Here is an 18,789-nt window from a genome sequence, read left to right as displayed (position 1 = left end):
TACTAGAACAGCGTACAACTCTTGATCTCAGGGTTGTGAGTTTCAGCCCCATGTTGGATGTAGAAATGACTTAAATAAATAAACCTTCAAAAAACAAAAAATAGGGGCACCTAGGTGGCTCAGTTCGCTGAGTCCAACTCTTGATTTTGGCTCAGGTCATGATCTCACGTTTTGTGGGTTCAAGCCCCACATCAGGCTCGGCACTGACAGCACAAAACCTGCTTGGGATTCTCTGTCTCCCTCTCTCTCTACCCCTCCCCTGTTCACACTCTCTTTCTCTCAAAATAAGGGGGAAAAAAACATTAAAACAAAACGAAAGGAAAAAATAATAAACAATAAAATTTAAAAATAAAAAAAAAAGAAAATCAGTTTTGAGCTTTTCCCTTTCATTTTTTTTTTCTTAAATGTTTATTTATTTTTGAGAGAGACAGAACGCGAGTGGGAGAGGGGCAGTGAGAGAGAGGGAGACAGAATCCGAAGCAGGCTCCACCCTCTGAGCTCTCAGCACAGTGCCCGATGCAGGGCTCGAACTCACGAACCATGAGATACGAGCTGAAGTCAGATGCTTAACTGAGCCACTAAGGCGCCCCTCATTTTTTTAAATATAAGCAAATATATCCCATATTATTTATAGCTGTGATAGGTGATTTAATGTGTCAACTTGATTGGGCCACAGTGTCCAGATATTTAATCAAACATTATTCTGGATGTCTCTATGACAGTGTTTTGGATGAAATTTACATTTTAATTGGTAGACTTTGATCAAAACAGATTGCCTTCCATAATGTCAGTGGGCATCACCCAATCAGATGAAGGCCTGAATAGAGCAAAAGATTGACCTCCCTCAAGCAAGAAGGAATCTGCCAGCAAAGTGAGACTCACACTACAACATTAATTCTTCATAGGTCTCCAGCCTGCTAGCCCACCTTTCATATTTTGGAATAGCCAATCTTCATAAGTGTATAAGCCAATTCCTTAAAATAAAATGAAGATATATATATATCTTTGTATACACACACATATCCTATCAGTTCTAAATTTCTGGAAAACCCTAACACCTTAGTAATTATTATTATGCATTGTACATTATATATTAAATGTTTCATACTATATTTTGTATATAATATGTGAATATTATATATATTATATTCCTATCCCTCCCTAATTTCTTAAATAAAAGATAGCATACTGTACATGCTCTTCTGTATCTTGCTATATCCTAGAGATCCTTCTATAGCAATGTATAGAGCTCATTCCCATTTCTGACTACATCTACATAGTAGTGCATTATGTAGCTGTACCAGTATTTATTTACCAGTTCCCTTATTGATGATCAATTGTATTGTTCCCAGTCTTTTCCATTAGGGATGGTACTGCAATAAATTACCTTGCATATCAGTCATTTTGTGGTTTTTGCCAGTGAATCTTAATAGATACCTAAAAGTAGGATTGTGGGTCAAAACACACATGTATATGTAATTTTGCTAGATAGAATGATATCCATCCCATAGGAGTTCTACAACTTTGCCTTCTATAAGCAATAAATTAAAATGCCTATTTCTATCCAGGCTCCCCAACAGAATATGATGAGTATCAAACAATGATATTTACAGAGGCAGTTACAATTGATAGGTAAGAAAAAGTATCAGCCTAATTTTGATTTGTCTCTCTCAATGTGAACAAGGTTGTATGTCTATTTATATGTTGTAGGACATATTTACTTCTTTTCATACTAACTGCATGTTCAAATCCTGTGCCAATTTTTCTGTAGAATTTTGATATATTCTCTATTTATAGTACTTTTTATATATTAGATATATTAACAACTTGTCTGTGATATATTTTTTCCAGTTTATCTTTTCTTCATACAAAATTTTTAAATTTTTTTTATCATCATTAACTCCTAGTAACTACATCACATAAATGTCATTGTTTCTGTTAACAATTAAGTTGGTATTAAAAGTTAATTCCAGGGGTGCCTAGGTGGTTCAGTCGGTTAAGCATCTGACTTCGGCTCAGGTCATGATCCCACGGTCCATGAGTTCGAGCCCCACGTAGGTCTCTGTGCTGACAGCTCAGAGCCTGGAGCCTGATTCAGATTCTGTGTCTCCCTCTCTCTCAGTCCCTCCCCTTGCTTTCCCTCAATCTCTCAAAAATAAAAAAACAAATTTTAAAGTTAATTCCAACCACAGAGAAACCCAATTATTGGCATTATAACACTTTGGGTACTGTGAGATCTGGTTCCATTTTCCAGTCTCCTCATCCAGTTTCTGCTGTGATTGTTTACATTAACCTGATGTGTACCCTATACTACATGTGCTTAGGGTCAAATTCAAGATCACCTCTATAAAACAGAACTCCCTGTCCTCATTTATCTCCTAAAAAGTGCCTTTTTCCACAAGGACGGGGTAGTCCAATCAACCCAGATGCCAGTCCCTTAAGTTATTGGCTATGAAAAGTAGAAGGGTCACATTTCTTTCTTCTGAAAAGAATTTTAAGATGTGCTATAAAGAAATGGTTTATTTGGGACCTTGATCCTTGAATGATACAGAGTCAAGAAGTCAAGACCACGGGAAAGATTGGCTCCGGCAAGGAGGGCATATAACAGCTAGCAACTCTGACAAGGGCTATTTCTGAATCATGAAAAAGGAGTCTCTGAATTGGGGAAGTGGGGGGTGAATAGGAGGGGAGGAGGATAGAACATTCCTGTGTTGGCTCCTGAAGGCCAGAGCATTCCTGCAATACATCTCTTCCAGGGTTTTTCACCTGTCATGAGTCATAGGTAGAGTGGAGAAAGTTCTGATACCTTCTCTAACTATAACAATGAGCACGAGAAAATTAAAATCAGTGGGGAAAATAGTGGAGGAAGTTTATGAGTAGGATCCCTTAATTCATCAAATGAGTGGGTACAAGTCATAACTTCTCCAATTGACTACTGTTTTTGAAATTTGTTTTCAGCGAAAACAAAACCTTTGATTCCTCTACTGGAGGCAGTGGGGTACTTTAAATACTCTCAGAGAGGTGATTCTGTGTATTATTGACTGATAGAGTCATTAAGGATAGCATTCTTACCTAAGAGCAAGTTTTGATTGGGGTGAGAGATGGAGGGCAGCTTATAACTGAAGGTGAAAGTGAAATAAGAAGGGAAGCTGTGAGAGGGGAAAGAAGGAAAGACAGCTCGGAGGCACGAAAATCAAATTCTCAGCTTCAATGCTTTGCCTAGAGCAAGCCCTGGGTGTATAATTTCTTAGCCTGCCTAAAAAATAAAAAAAAAGATTGCCCCTAAAAGCTTTATTAACTCCATAAACAAGTGATTACTGCAGCCTTTAATACAGAAAAACGACTTCCCTTCTCACTGAAACCTTAAGGGAAGACACCTCCAATCAACTTTGAAATGATCCTAGAGGAAACAAGAAGGAACATTAGAGAGGCAGAGAGGAGAAGGGAGGAGGGAAAAGAAAAATGGAAGTTGAGGAAAGGACAGTGAGCATGATACGAGTCACTAAAGAAGACACCACAATCACGTGGTGGAGTGTGGTTAATAGGGATATAGCTAACTCTGAGGTACCCTTAACAAAGCAGATTAAATTCCACTGGTTAATCATTATAGACTGCAGGAAGTTCAGCAACAACATTCTTAAGAACAATAGCCATACTGAACAGGTATCATTCTTTTTGGCTACTTAACAACTGAACCCTTTTCTTATGTCCTAGGACTCCCCCTACCTTGTCAATCTTCAGGACAGGCTGGGCCACCCGCTACTATAAAAGCTGAAAATTCCTGCCACTTTTTGTTTCCTGGCTTCCATGGCAGGTATGGATACGTTACCTACATAATCCCTCCTCAGACTTTAGTGGGCATGGTGTGCTATGCCTGAGGATTCCCCAAACCAAGAGAACTTGTTAAAATACTCCCTGAGATTCTGACTCAGTAAGACACTGGAGCCACATAATTTGCAACTCTAGCAAGCTCTCAACTAATGAGGATGCTGTTAGTATCTGAACTACAGTTTCAAGGAAACTGATAGCTGTCACTTATCTGATGAACCCACATCTGGCTTTGAACTGAGTCCTAGTGATGCAAAGTAGAGATTGAAAAGAATTTTCTGGTGAAAAAGGGGGTTTGCAGCAGGTCCACAAGGGCAATGGCGATAGGGTGGCATCCATCATCCCAAGTCATGGATGCTGAAAGTGCAAATGCATATGGGCAGGAGGTGGGGAATGGGGGAGGACAGAGAGGCAGAGGCATCTCTGCTGGCCAGTTCTGTGGCATAGACCTCAAGTCAGCTTCTCTAGTCCTCCTGGCAATTTTGTGAGCCAGCAAATCATTTTTCCACTAAAATCTGTTAGATCCTGTAGTCTGGAAATAAGGGCTTTGACAGAAATAAAAATTATTAAAATAAGGACAAGACCTCTCATATCTGCTCCTCACGGTACTTAACATGTCACCATACACTCAACAAAAATTGCATTGCTGTTGTCGTTTGCTATTACCACCTAGAAAATAGATCTCAATAACAATTCACCTCATGTATTTTTTTAATTGCATGTTCCTTCAAAGACATAAATATGTGTAAGAAAAAGATGAATTTCATTTTGCAGCCCCCTCTTCACTAACATTCATCAACTCTCTTTCTGTCAGCACCTTCGACCTTGAGAAAGCAGAGAGAAGGGAGGGGAAATGGGAGCAGGCAGAATATTATAGTCAATGCTACTGATTGGGGATGGAACTGAACGGCTTTGATCATTTATATAGAAGAGGAGAAAATGCTGACTATATCCTAAACAGATATTCAAAGAGGAATATCCTAATCAACATCTGTAATGACAATGTGCAAAGTACGGTGTTCAGCTGACTTGCAATAAACATTTTCAACTAATCTAAAGCCAGTAACATTATACCACTTCATAGGTAGTTCAGGTATCTGATAAAAAATTCCTGTTCCTCCCAGTTGAACTTAATAAGATTACTATTATTCATTTTATTTATCCATAAGCTATTACCACACAATATATGTTGCTATTTTTTGTTCTATCAATTAATAAGAAAAATAAAAATGTTACTTTACCTTTATTTATTCCTTCTCTAACATTTTCTTTCTACATGTAGATCTTACTTTCTGACTTATATCATTGCTCCTTTTTCTGGGAAATTTTTTAAACATTTATTGTATAGTAGGTGTACTGGCAACACATTTTCTGAATTTTTGTTTGTTTTAAAAGAGTTTCTATCTCTTTCACTCTAGAAAGATAAGTTTGCTAGATACAGAATTCTGGTTTGATGGGGGTTTTCGTTCAACACTTTATATATTTCACTTCCCTATCTTCTTGTTTGCATGGTTGGTAAAGGGAAGTGTGATGTATTTCCTATCCTTGCTACTCTACAGATAAGGTACTCTATAGATAAGGAGCCCCACCTCTCCTTTCAAGATTTTTTTCTCTGTTCTTGATTTTCTGAGTTTGAATATGATATGCTCAAGTGTGAATTTTTGGTATATATCCTGCTTGCTGTTCTCTGAGCTTCCAGGATTTGTAGTTTGGTGTCTGTAATTAATTTTGGAACATTCCCAATCATTATTATTTCAATCATTTCTTCTGTTCCTTTCTCTTTTCTCCTCTGTCATTCCCATTACACACATCATATGTTTCACAACTGCCCCACAGTTCTTAGATATCCTGTGTCATGTTTTTTCATTCTTTTCTTTTTGCTTTTTAATTTCATTCTGAGTCTTTCCTCTACTGATGAGCCTATCAAAGGTATTATTCATTTTTTTAATCTTTTTTTTATTATTATTTTGAGAAAGCCAGCACAAGCAGGGAAGGGGCAGAGAGAGGGAGAGAATCCCAAGCAGGCTCCACACTGTCAGCTCAGAGCCTGATATGGGTCTTGATCTCACAAACCATGAGATCATGACCTGAGCAAAAATCTAGAGTCAGACACTTAACCACTGAGCTACCCAAGTGCCCCAAAGGTATTCTTTATTTTTCTAACATTTCTTTTTTATTCTTTCTTAGTTTCCATCTCTCTGCTTACATCTCTGTGTTTCCATCTCTCTGCTTACAATGCATCACACAAACTGGATTATCAACAAAATGACTTAAAAGTTTATATGAAAAGGCAAAAGACCCAGAATAGCCAATGCAATACTAAAGAAAAAAGCTAGAGGACTGGTACTGCCCAATTTCAAGGCTTACTATAAAGTTACAGTGATCAGGGGCGCCTGGGTGGCTCTGTCGGTTGAGCGTCCAACTTCGGCTCAGGTCATGATCTCGCGGTCCGTGAGTTCGAGCCCCACGTCAGGCTCTGTGCTGACTGCTCAGAGCCTGCAGCCTATTTCAGATTCTGTGTCTCCCTCTCTCTGACCCTCCCCCGTTCATGCTCTGTCTCTCTCTGTCTCAAAAATAAATAAACATAAAAAAAAAAAAGTTACAGTGATGAAATAGTGTGATATTGGCAAAAAAAAAAAAAAAAAATCAATGCAACAGAACACAAAGTCCAGACATGGGCCCACACAAATACAGTCAACTGATCTTTGACAAAGAAGCAAACACAATTCCATCAAAAAAAGACTGTCTTTTCAACAAATGGTGCTGGAACAACTGGACATTCACATGCAAAAGAAAAAATAAAAAAGAATCTAGACACAGAACTTACACTTTCACAAAAATTGACTCAAATGGATCATACACTTAGTTAAAATGCAAAACTCTAAAATTTCTAGAAACTAAAATAGGGGAAAAGTAAGGTGATTTTGACTTTGGTGATGAATTTTTTGATACAACAAAAGTACAGTCAATGAAAGAAGAAAATTGATAAATATAACTTCACTGAAATTAAAAACTTCTGCTCTGCAAAAGCCACTGTCTAGAAACTGAAGAGACAAGCCACATACTGGGAGAAAATCTTTGCAAAACACATATCTGATAAAGGACTTGTATCCAAAATATACAAAGAACTCATAAAATTCAACAATAAGAAAACAACTTTGAAAAGATGCTCAATATCATGTCATTAGAGAGCTGCAAATTCAAACAATATTGACATACCACTAACATCTATAAAATAACTAAAATCCAAACAGTGACACCACCAAAATACTGGTGAGGATGTGAAGCAAAAGAAACTCTTATTCATCACTGGTGGGAATGCAAAATGGCACAGCCAACTTTGTAAGACAGTTTGGCAGTTTCTTACAAAACTAAACATACTTTTACCATATGATCCAGCAACTGCACTACTTACTATTTTACTTAAGTGAGTTTTTTTTAATAGACTGCACACAAATGTTTGTAGCAGCTTTATTCATAATTACCAAAACTTGAAAGCAACAAAGATGTCCTTAAATAGGTAAATGGATAAGCAAACTATGGTACATCCATACAATTTTGGAATTTTATTCATCAATATAAAGAAATTATCAAACCACAAAAAGACATGGAGGAAAATTGAATGCATATTGCTAAGTTAAAGAAGCCAATTTGAAAAGGCTATATAGTGATCATTCCAACTATATCACATTGAGGAAAAGACAAAACTAGGGGTGGGACACAATAAAATGATGCATGGTTGCCAGTGGTTCAGGGCAAGGGAGGGAGAGAAAGGAAGAAATAACAGGAAGGAGAGCAGGATGATTAGAGGGAGCACAGAAAATTTTTAGGCATTGAAACTATTCTGTGCGATACTGTAATAGTAGATATATGACATTCTGCATTTGTCAAAACCAGTAGAATGTACAACATAAGGGTGAACTCTTATGTAAACTATGGACTTTAGTTAATAATAATCCATCTGTGGAGAAACGGGAACCCTCTTGCACGGTTGGTGGGAACGCAAACTGGTGCAGCTGCTCTGGAAAACAGTGTGGAGGTTCCTCAAAAAATTGAAAATAGATCTACCCTATGACCCAACAATAGCACTGCTAGGAATTTACCCAAGGGATACAGGAGTGCTGATGCATAGGGGCACTTGTACCCCAATGTTTATAGCAGCACTTTCAACAATAGCCAAATTATGGAAAGAGCCTAAATGTTCATCAACTGATGAATGGATTAAAAAATTGTGGTTTATACACACAATGGAATACTACGTGGCGATGAGAAAGAATGAAATATGGCCTTCTGTAGCAACATGGATGGAAGTGGAGAGTGTTATGCTAAGTGAAATAAGTCATACAGAGAAAGACAGATACCATATGTTTTCACTCTTAGGTGGATCCTGAGAAACTTAACAGATGACCATGGGGGAGGGAAAGGAAAAAAAAAGTTAGAGAGGGAGGGAGCCAAACCATAAAAGACTCTTAAAAACTATGAACAATCTGAGTGTTGATGGGGGGTGGGAGGGAGGGGAGGGTGGGTGATGGGTATTGAGGAGGGCACCTGTTGGGGTGAGCACTGGGTGTTGTATGGAAACCAGTTTGACAATAAATTTCATATTAAAAATAATAATAATAATAATAATCCATCAATATTGGTTCATTAATTGTAACAAATATACCATACCAACCTAAGATGTTAAAAATAGGGGAAACTGTGTAGAGGAAAAGAGGTAGGTATATGGAACTCTCTGTAGTTTTGCACAATTTTTCTGTAAACCTAAAACTGCTCCATAAAGTCTATTAAAAAAATTGTAAAGCTCTGAACAAACACATTTCTTCTCTAATGTTGAAAATCTCAGAGCAAAAGTAGAGTATAATCTATCAAAGAGGTATCTACATATAATATTTCCAAGGGTGTTTTTAGTAAATAGCCCTAAGCTGTTTTCTTAGACTCCAAGTAAACAAACCAAGTTTAGTCTATGGTTTGTGATTCATCCTGCCCTATTACCACAAAAGAGAAAAATATCCCCCATAATTTACTTCACTAAATTACTTCTTTATGTCTCATTCTCCAGAGCCTTCTACATCAGATATTTGAAAGTCCTTTCATTGAAAGTCCTGACATTATTATCATCATTATCATCATTATTATTATTACTATTTCAGATCATCCCCTACTTTCCTTTAACAAAACCAGCTCATGTTCTCTTGGTCCCTGGATTTTCTTGAAATATCTACCTCTCATGGAGATTCCCTAAATTTCACACTTCATTATCTTCCTTACTATCGTTTTATCTTATCTTCCATAAATTACTCCTATTTTTTAAAATAAGTTCCTGAATTCTTCCTCTATTTCAATATTTCTCTAAATAGTTCATCACCGAAGTCTCAGATAACCAACTGGGGCTAACATATGACTAAAAAATAAATATATATATATAGGGGAAATGAATTACTGTGAGTTTAAATGATTCCTGGCTAAAAATCATACAGGAAACCTTTGAAGTTGAAATTGAACTGTCTTCTGTGTCCCAAACTAATCCTCTTCCACTGGGCAACATTATCATCTTAAATAAGGGAAGGAATAGCATGTACCACTCAGCAGATAGAAGAAAACTGGGTATCAAGAAATGTTTAAGTAATATTTATACATAATCACCACAAGTACCCAGGAACCAAAACTAACCCCACTTGTCTGGAGCTACACATCTTAAATATAAACTAAACTGACAGGTGGTTTTAAAATATAACCAAGAATGTGAGTATAGGTGTAGGTTAATTTGGAGGTTGTTTATCTCTATTACTACTCTTACTCTCCTACTATTACAACTAAGAGGCAAGAGAACACCACAATTCAGAAATAATGAATAAGAGTCCTGGAAAAAAAAGTGATCCTCTTGAAAAACACTGATATCTTGGGGCGCCTGGGTGGCGCAGTCGGTTAAGCGTCCGACTTCAGCCAGGTCACAATCTCGCGGTCCGTTGAGTTCGAGCGCCGCGTCAGGCTCTGGGCTGATGGCTCAGAGCCTGGAGCCTGTTTCCGATTCTGTGTCTCCCTCTCTCTCTGCCCCTCCCCCGTTCATGCTCTGTCTCTCTCTGTCCCAAAAATAAATAAATAAACGTTGAAAAAAAAAATTAAAAAAAAAAAAGAAAAACACTGATATCTGATATCTGAAACTTCAAGGCAAGTACACCCATGTTGTAACTCATGAATATATAAAGTTTAGACCACAATGAGATATCACCTGACACCTGTTAGAATGTCTATTATCAAAAAGATAAGAAATAACAGGTGTTGGTGACTTGGTGGACAAAAGGAAACTCTTGTGCACTGTCAGGAGGAATCTTAATTCGTGCAACCACTATGGAAAACAGTATGGAGGTTCCTTAAAAAATTAAAAATAGAAATACCATATGATCCAGAAATTCCACCCTGGGTATTTATCTGAAGGAAACAAAATCACTATCTTGAAAAGATAACTGGGGCGCCTGGGTGGCTCAGTGCATTGGGCGTCCGACTTCAGCTCAGGTCACGATCTCATGGTTCATGAGTTAAGTCCCCCAATAGGCTCTGTGCTGACAGCTTAGAGCATGGAGCCTGCTTCAGATTCTGTCTCTCTCTCTCTGCCCCTCCCCCACTAACACTCTTTCTCTCTCCATCTCTCAAAAATGAATAAACATTAAAAACAAATTTTTTTTAGAAAAAGAAAACTGTATCCCAGTGCTTATTGCAGCACTATTTACTATACCCAAAACACAGAAACAACCTATGTGTCATCAAAGGATGAATGGATAAAGAAAATGTGATATGTATATATCACACATATATCATATGAATATTATTGAGCCATAAAAAAAGAAGGAAATTCTGGGATGCCTGGATGGCTCAGTTGGTTGAGCGTCCAACTCTTGATTTCGGCTCAGGTCATGATTCCACAGTTCATACGATCGAGCCCCACATCAGGCTCTGCAGTGACAGCATAGGCCTGCTTGGGATCCTCTCTCTGCCCCCACCCCCTGCTTGTGTTCTCTCTCCTCAAATAAATAAATAAACTTTAAAAAAAATGGAAATTCTGCCATTTGCAACAACATGGATGACCTTCAAAGACTGTATGATATCACTTACATACAGAATCTAAAAGGGGCACCTGGGTGGCTCAGTGGTTGGGTTTTCAACTCCTGATTTCAGCCTGAGTCATGATTTCATGGTTCCTGGCATCAAGGCCCATATCAGGCTTTGTGCTGGTGGCACAGAGCCTGCTTGGGATTCTCTCTCTCCCTCTCTCTCTGTCCCTCCCCCAATGCACACACGCACACACACACATACATGCTCTCTCACTCTCAAAATAAATAAACATTAAAAAATTGGGGCGTACCTGGTGGCTCAGTTGGTTAAGCATCCGACTTCGGCTCAGGTCATGATCTCACGGTTCATGGGTTCGAGCCCTGCATGGGGCTCTGTGCTGACAGCTCAGAGCCTAGAGCCTGCTTCAGATTCTGGGTATCCCTCCCTCTCTGCCCACCCCTCCCTCATTCTCTCTCTCTGTCTCTGTCTCTGAAAAATAAACATTAAAAAAATTTTTTTAAAGAAAAACAATGGAAGTTCTAAAAAAGGAATCTAAAAACAAAACAAAAACAAAAACTAAACTAATAGATACAGAAAACAGATTATGTGGCTGCCAGAGGCAGGTAGTGAAGAGTGGGCAAAATGGGTGCAGGTGGTCAAAAGGTACAAACTTCCAGTTTAATAAGATAAATAAGTCCTGGGGACGTAATACACAGCATAGTAACTATAATTAAAACTATGTTGTACATTTAAAAGGTGGTAAGAGAATAGAGCTTAGAAGTTCTCATTACAAGCAAAACTATTTTTGTAACTATGTGTGGTAATGGATAACTAAATTTATTGTAATCATTTCATTTTTTTTAATGTTTTATTTCTTTTGAAGAGAGTGAGCATGTGAGCAGGGGAGGGGCAGAGAGAGAGGGGGGCAGAGGATCTGAAGCAAGCTCTGCACTGAAAGCAGTGAGCCTGATGCTGGGCTGAAACTCAAGAACTGTGATATGATCTGAGCCAAAGTCGGACACTCCACCAACTGAGCCACCCAGGCACCCCTGTAATCATTTCATTGTATACCTAAAACTAGTACAATGTTATATGCCAATTATGTCTCAGTTTGAAAAATAAATAAAAATAGCAAAACAACAACAAAAGGAAGGAAGGAAGGAAGGAAGGAAGGAAGGAAGGAAGGAAGGGGAAAGAAAATAAAGAGAAAGAAAGAAAGAAAGAAAGAAAGAAAGAAAGAAAGAAAGAAAGAAAGAAGAAAGAAAGAAAAGAAAGAAAGGAAGGAAGGAAGAAAGGAAAGAAAAGGGAAGAGAAGGGAAGGAAGGGGAGGGGAGGAGAGCCTGGGTGGCTCAGTTGAGCTTCTGACTTGGTCTCAAGTCATAATCTCATAGTTTGTGGGTTCGAGCCCCATGTCAGGCTCTGTGCTGGCAGCCCAGAGCCTGAAGCCTGCTTCAGATTCTGTGTCTCCCTCTCTCTCTGCCTCTCCCCAACTTGCACTCTGTTTCTCTCTCTCTCTCAAAAATAAATAAAAATGAAGAAAAGAAAAAAGAAAAGAGAGAGAGAAAGAGGGAGGGAGGAAGAAGGTTACGTAGTTCAGGAATAATACTTGGGCCAACCAAAGATGGCCAGAGCATTCTGGGATAACTGATAACCATCTGATAACTTTATTGTCATAAGGACCACCACTTGGCTTCACTGGAATATGGAAATGAAACACATGTAGAGAATCCACACTTAATCAACTTAAAGTTAAGACTGGTATGGATGCAGTTCAGCTCTTTAAATAACTTCCTCACTGAGCAGGCAGCCACAAAACAAAATCTTTTTTCTGTCAACTAAATTAATAGGGGTGACTGTGGTTTTGGCCTCATTAACATCATGATATGACCAACCAATGCATCCCCAATATTAAACACTCTCTATGAGATAATGCAGTGGAAAATAGCACCTTGATAGAACTTTAATTTTTTTTTAAGTTTTATCTTATTGAGTATAATTTCCATGAAAATATTTAAATCATTACTGAAGCAATTGACTATTATATCATAATTTCTGTTGCTGTGATAAGAGATTATTCCATCACATATTTATCTGATCAAATCTGATCACTTATTTAGATGATTCTGTGATTTTCATGACCCCTTTGTACCTACAAGATAAGACACAGACATCTTAAGGTCTTTCAAGAGATGGCCTTTCTCTACCTTCCTAATCAAATCAAAGGCACCTGTGCTCTAAATAGCATTGCCTTTTTGTGCTCTCATACCCTACTTTACGAGGAAGATCCTTTCACTTTGGCCCATGTCACGACCCATCACTTGAGACTGGAACCAAATGTCACCCCTTCCCTCTACTTCCTCAGGAAAACTTCATTATTCCTTCCTTCCTGTTGTCATATTACAAGGTACTCAGGAGCTATTTTAGTATAGTTATTACATGTCTATCCTTCCTAGTAGACTATAAAATGTACATGGCAGGAACAACGTCTTATTCATATGTATTTTCCCAACATCGGACCCAAAAAAGAGATTACATATATAATTTTTAAATGAAAGAAAAAAAGTCTAATTTTTTCAAAAGATGCCCTTCTAGTTTCTGCCATTCTTTATTTAGGACGATAGATTTTTGCCAAATTAGAACAATCGAGGTAATACAAGAAAAAACTCAGCAAAACTTTTAAATAATTTTTATTTCATTTCTGATAATATATATTCACTTCAGAAATCTAAGAAAATACACAACATAAAAAAAGAGAAAAATAATTATTAACCACATAACCCAGAAGATAACCATTTTATGTTTTAGTTTATTTCTTTCTATTATTGTTAAATTTATTTCTATGGAATTTATATTATAATTTATATCATTTTGGAATTATACTCTATAAGCATTTTAGAAGTCTAGGTGTTGTCTTTAAATGTAATATTATATCATAAGAGTTTTCCACACCATTAACAAAAATTTCAAGACAATTTATTGGACTTGGAGGAATACTGTAATTTATTTAATCCTTTCCCTATGTTGGATATGTGTACTCTTTCATATTTCTTACTATTTTAGATACCACAAGGAGAAATACTTTTATAACAAATTTTAGTAAGCATTTATTATTGCCTTAGAATGGAACTATATCCTTAGAATTTGAATTACTGGTTATGAACATTTTTAAGACTCTGAAAGGGCGGGCCTATGCCTGCCACTCCATCTTGTTCTGTGTCCTTCACCTTGACCACACCTCCTCCCTTTGAGTAACCTCCCGCTCACCCGTTCAAACTTCCCAATCAAAACTCGCCCGGCGACCTGCGCAACAGGACTCCGACCCTTCCCCAGCCAATCGGCTGAGGCCACAGCCATTACCTCACCAACTGCCCCTAGACCCCAATAAAACCTTTGTGTTTTTGAAACTAGCTCTCTCTCCCCACATCTCACCGCTGTGTCGGTGCAGCTAGGGGATTGAGCTTGAGCTAGCTCTAATAAAGGCTCTGCTTTTGCATCGGACTCGGTTCCCTGGTGGTCTTTGGGGATCACGAATTCTGGGCATAACAACTCTTAACTTGAATTATTAATTTGATTTCCAAAACCTCTGCCCCAATTTATATTCCTAGCAACAGTAGAGCAATCTGTTTATCCCTTTATCTCTTCATCACAAAGAACATTATTGTGGTTGTGTTTAATCTGAGCTAATTCGTTGTGTTAAAATGGTAAAATTTTTATTGTTTTAATTTGCATTTCATTGATGGCTAAAGCGGATGAATAATTTTCATTTCTATAGCCATTTATACTCCCCGTCTGCATATCTTCCATTCATTTCCTTCACTATAATTTCAACTGGGTCTTTTTTTAAATTTTTATTCTAATTTGAGTTAGTTAACATACAATGTTATATTAATTTCAGGTGTGCAATATAGTGATTTAACAATTCCAAACATCACCCAGTGCTCATCACAAGTCCACTCCTTAATCCCCATCATCTATTTAACCCATCCCCCCACCCACCTCTCCTCTGGTAACCATCAGCTTGTTCTCTATAGCTCAGTCTGTGTCTTGGTATGTCTCTCTTTTTTTTCCCCCTTTCCTTGTTTCTTTTCTTTCTTAAATTCCACTGAGTGAAATCATATAGTATTCATTGTTCTCTGACTTCTTTCACTTAGCATTATACTCTCTAGCTCCATCCCCGTTGTTGCCAATGGCGTATTTCATTCCTTTTTATGGCTTGAATAACATTTCATTGTATGTATATATCACCTCCTCTTTATCTATGCATCAACTGATTGACACTGGGGCTACTTCTATATCTTGGCTGTTGTAAATTGTGCTGCTATAAATATATGGGTGCATGTATCCCTTTGAATTAGTGTTTTTGTATTCTTTGAGTAAATACCCAGTAGCACATTACTGGATAGTAGGGTAGTTCTATTTCAACATTTCCATATTATTTTTTACAGTGGCCACACCAGTTTGCATTCCCATCAACAGTGCAAGAAAGTTCCTTTATCTCTACATCCTCACCAAAGCCTGTTGTTTCTTGTGTTTTTGATTTTAGCCTTTCTGACAGGTGTGAGGTGATACCGCATTGTAGTTTTGATTTGCATTTCTCTGATGATAAGTGATGATGAGCATATTTCCATATTAGCCATCTGGATGTCTTCTTTGGAGAAATGTCTAGTCATGTCTTCTGCCCATTTTCTAATTGGATTATTTGGTTTTGGGGTGTTAAGTTTTATAAGTTCCTTATATTTTTTGGATAATAATCTTTTATCAGATATATCATTTGCAAATATCTTCCATTCTGAACGTTCTTTTAGTTTTGTTGATTGTTTCCTTTGCTGTGCAGAAGCTGTTTATTTTGATGTCGTCCCAATATTTTATTTTTGCTCCTGTTTCTCTTGCTTCAGGGGATCAACTGGGTCTTGATGTTTAGCCTGATGTGTATATTGTCTTTATAAATTAAGAATATTAATCTTTTATCAAATGGTAACAAATATTTTTCTCAATATGCCATTTACTTTTCCATTTTGATATCCTAAATTGGGAAAGAGCCGTAATTCATCACCTATTTTGGGAGTGGATACCAATTCCTTGAGAATCTGATAAAGTCCCTCATTAGAAAAATGAGCATATGCATATACCTATTTGCAAACAATTTTAAAGGGTTTATGGATCTCTTGAATTCCATCTACAGACTCTTTCAATTATATTATTCACTACTCTTTGATCTAGGTCCCAACCACCTTATAACCCTACAGGATGATAGAAATTCATTGCACTTTCTTACCAATTGCAATGTGTGAAAAGAATATAGAGTGTGTTGTATACATAGTGCTGTGTTGAGCAGAACTAGTATGTAAGGTCAGAAAGAAACTGTTATATCAGTCCAAAAACCTGAGCTCTCACGCTAATTCTGTCAATAGCTAAATGAGCTGAGAAAAGCTACTTAATCTTCTTTCCAGATCTTCATCTGTAAAGTATGCACATATGTGTGTTTACTCATGTGTGTATGTGTGTGTGTATAAGGTATAGTTAACGGGATAATTAACATTCTCCATTCTATTTCTTAAAAGTACATATATCACGTACCAAAGTGATATTCTGTTATACAACACTTTTATTTTTAAGTCATTAAAAACCATACTGTAGAAAAGACACATAAACTCCAAACAACACAGCTGTGACTATTCAGCACTCCTTAGTTACAAGTAGTTACACTGCCATTTAATGGTACCATTAAAAATGCATTGTTACCATAGTAACTGCAACATTACAAGACACCAAATCTTTCCCTGAAATACTCATGCTGAGCAGCATACAGTATCTTATGCAATAGTTGCTTCCACCTTTTGTTTTTTTAACTGAGAATGCTTAGCTTTCCCTTCTTCTCCAATTTATTTGTAACCCTGAAAAACTATCAAGAAACTGCTTTAAAAAAAAAACTTTCTGATACAGTACCAGATAACAGTACCAGATAATCATTTTCTTATAGAATGAGAAACAAAAATGTTCCCACTGTAGACAAAATTCTGATAGAATTCTCCTGCTACCAGCTTTTCATCTCTTTGTCCCTATTATTCCTGCCTGCTGGTCCTTTGCCCTCTGTTTTTTTTACACCCCCGCTCCTGACAGTCTGTCACTTGCACATTCTATGTCCTATTTCTCCCTGGGTGGTCACTAAGAACCAAAATATTAGTAGACATTGATTTGAAAGATGAACTCACAAGGCTAATTGTATTTTAAGAGGATAGTCCTGAAGGCTACAAATCTTTCAAGACTCAAAGCTTTAAAAGTCAAGGGACAGATAATACAGTCAAGTAATTTGACATAGAATAGCCTAGCCTCATTAACTCCAGATAAGCTATCTTCTACTCCACCCACTTTTGAGGTCTTTTTTTGCCTCCATTAAAAAAGTATTTGTTGAGCACCTACCCAGTGCTTTCCAAGGCATAGAAGCTATACCAGCCAATGAGACTGACAATCATCTATTTCCGTTTAGTTCAAAGGGAGATAGAAAATCAAAAAGTAGGGGCGCCTGTGTGACTCAGTCGGTTAAGCGTCCGACTTCGGCTCAGGTCATGATCTCACAGCTCGTGAGTTCAAGCCCCGCGTCGGGCTCTGTGCCAACAGCTCAGAGCCTGGAGCCTGTTTCAGATTCTGTGTCTCCCTCTCTCTCTCTGACCCTCCCCTGTTCATGCTCTGTCTCTCTCTGTCTCAAAAAGTAAATAAATGTTAAAAAAATAAATTAAAAAAAATAAATTAAAAAAAAAGGAAAAAAGAAAATCAAAAAAGTAGGGCACCTGCGTGGCTCAATCAGTTGAGCATCCGACTTCAGTTCAAGTCATGATCTCACAGTTTGTGGGTTTGGGCCACACATCAGGCTTACTGCTCTCAGTGCAGAGCCTGCTTCAGATCTTCTGTTCCTCTCTCTCTCTGCCCCTCCCCTGCTTTCTCTCTCTCTCTCTCTCTCTCTCTCTCTCAAAAATACACACACACACACACACACACACACAATCAAAAAGTAAAGTAAACAAACAAGTCATTTCCCAGGGGTGCAGGATGGAGTACCCAATGGCCTACAGAGCAATGTGTCTAAGTTTTATTGTCACTACTGCAAAACATACCTCACCCATGACTCTCCATCAATGAGAAAGATACACTGCAGTGGTCAGAAATACAAAAAGAATGTGAAAGACTACTTTCAGAAATGGATGGAAGAGCATGCTCAGAGCCTGATTGAGAAAATAACCGTTGCCTTTCAGCAAGGGAAGATGCCCCCTACACCATTCTCTGTTCTTCCTCCTCAAGGGCAATGATCCCACCTCACCCCAGTCTCCTGGGTCCTCCTCATCCTGGTATGATGCCAGCACCCCATTTGGGGGCCCTCCCATGATGCAAATGATGGGCCTTCCTCCTCCTGGGATGATGCCAATGGGACCTACTCCTAGAATGAACCTGCGTACAGGAGGCCACATGTCAAAGATGCCTGGGCCCCCAGTGATGAGACCTCCAGCCCATCCCATGATGGTGCCCACTTGGCCAAGAACGAATCGACCAGATAAATAAGGAGAGACAAGAACCTCTTTATATCCATTTTATTTTACTTGTTCTATTTCACCAAGAGATCATGGTGCTGTGACTCTGGGTGTTTTCTAACAGCATGACAAGGAAGACTTCTTCTCCTTCCTATCAAAGAAGAGAATAGTTTTCCAAGGAAGTAGTGGGACTTAAAAAAAAAAAAAAGCATTTGTATTGTGAAATGTGAAAATAAAACTGTCCACTGTTTAAAAAAAAAAAAGTTAAACAATTTTTTTTACAAAAGATAAACTCAGCCCTGAAGGTCTAAAAGAGCTTTTCAAGTAAGATGGACTGACCCCTTGGTTGCAAGTCTTGAGATACAGAAGAATTCTACATGTTTTT

General features: G+C 37.8%; 1 pseudogene; it reads left to right on the top strand.

Moving 5' to 3' along the window:
• The window catches only part of LOC106986069 (U1 small nuclear ribonucleoprotein C-like), a 41,151-nt pseudogene extending 22,695 nt beyond the window's left edge, over window positions 1-18,456 (top strand).
• Window positions 18,457-18,789: the final 333 nt, after the last annotated feature.

Source organism: Acinonyx jubatus, chromosome D3, assembly GCF_027475565.1.
Source record: "Acinonyx jubatus isolate Ajub_Pintada_27869175 chromosome D3, VMU_Ajub_asm_v1.0, whole genome shotgun sequence".
NCBI classification, from domain to species: domain Eukaryota; kingdom Metazoa; phylum Chordata; class Mammalia; order Carnivora; family Felidae; genus Acinonyx; species Acinonyx jubatus.
Note: the sequence above shows the minus strand (reverse complement) of the source record. Positions and strands in the feature narration are given on the sequence as shown.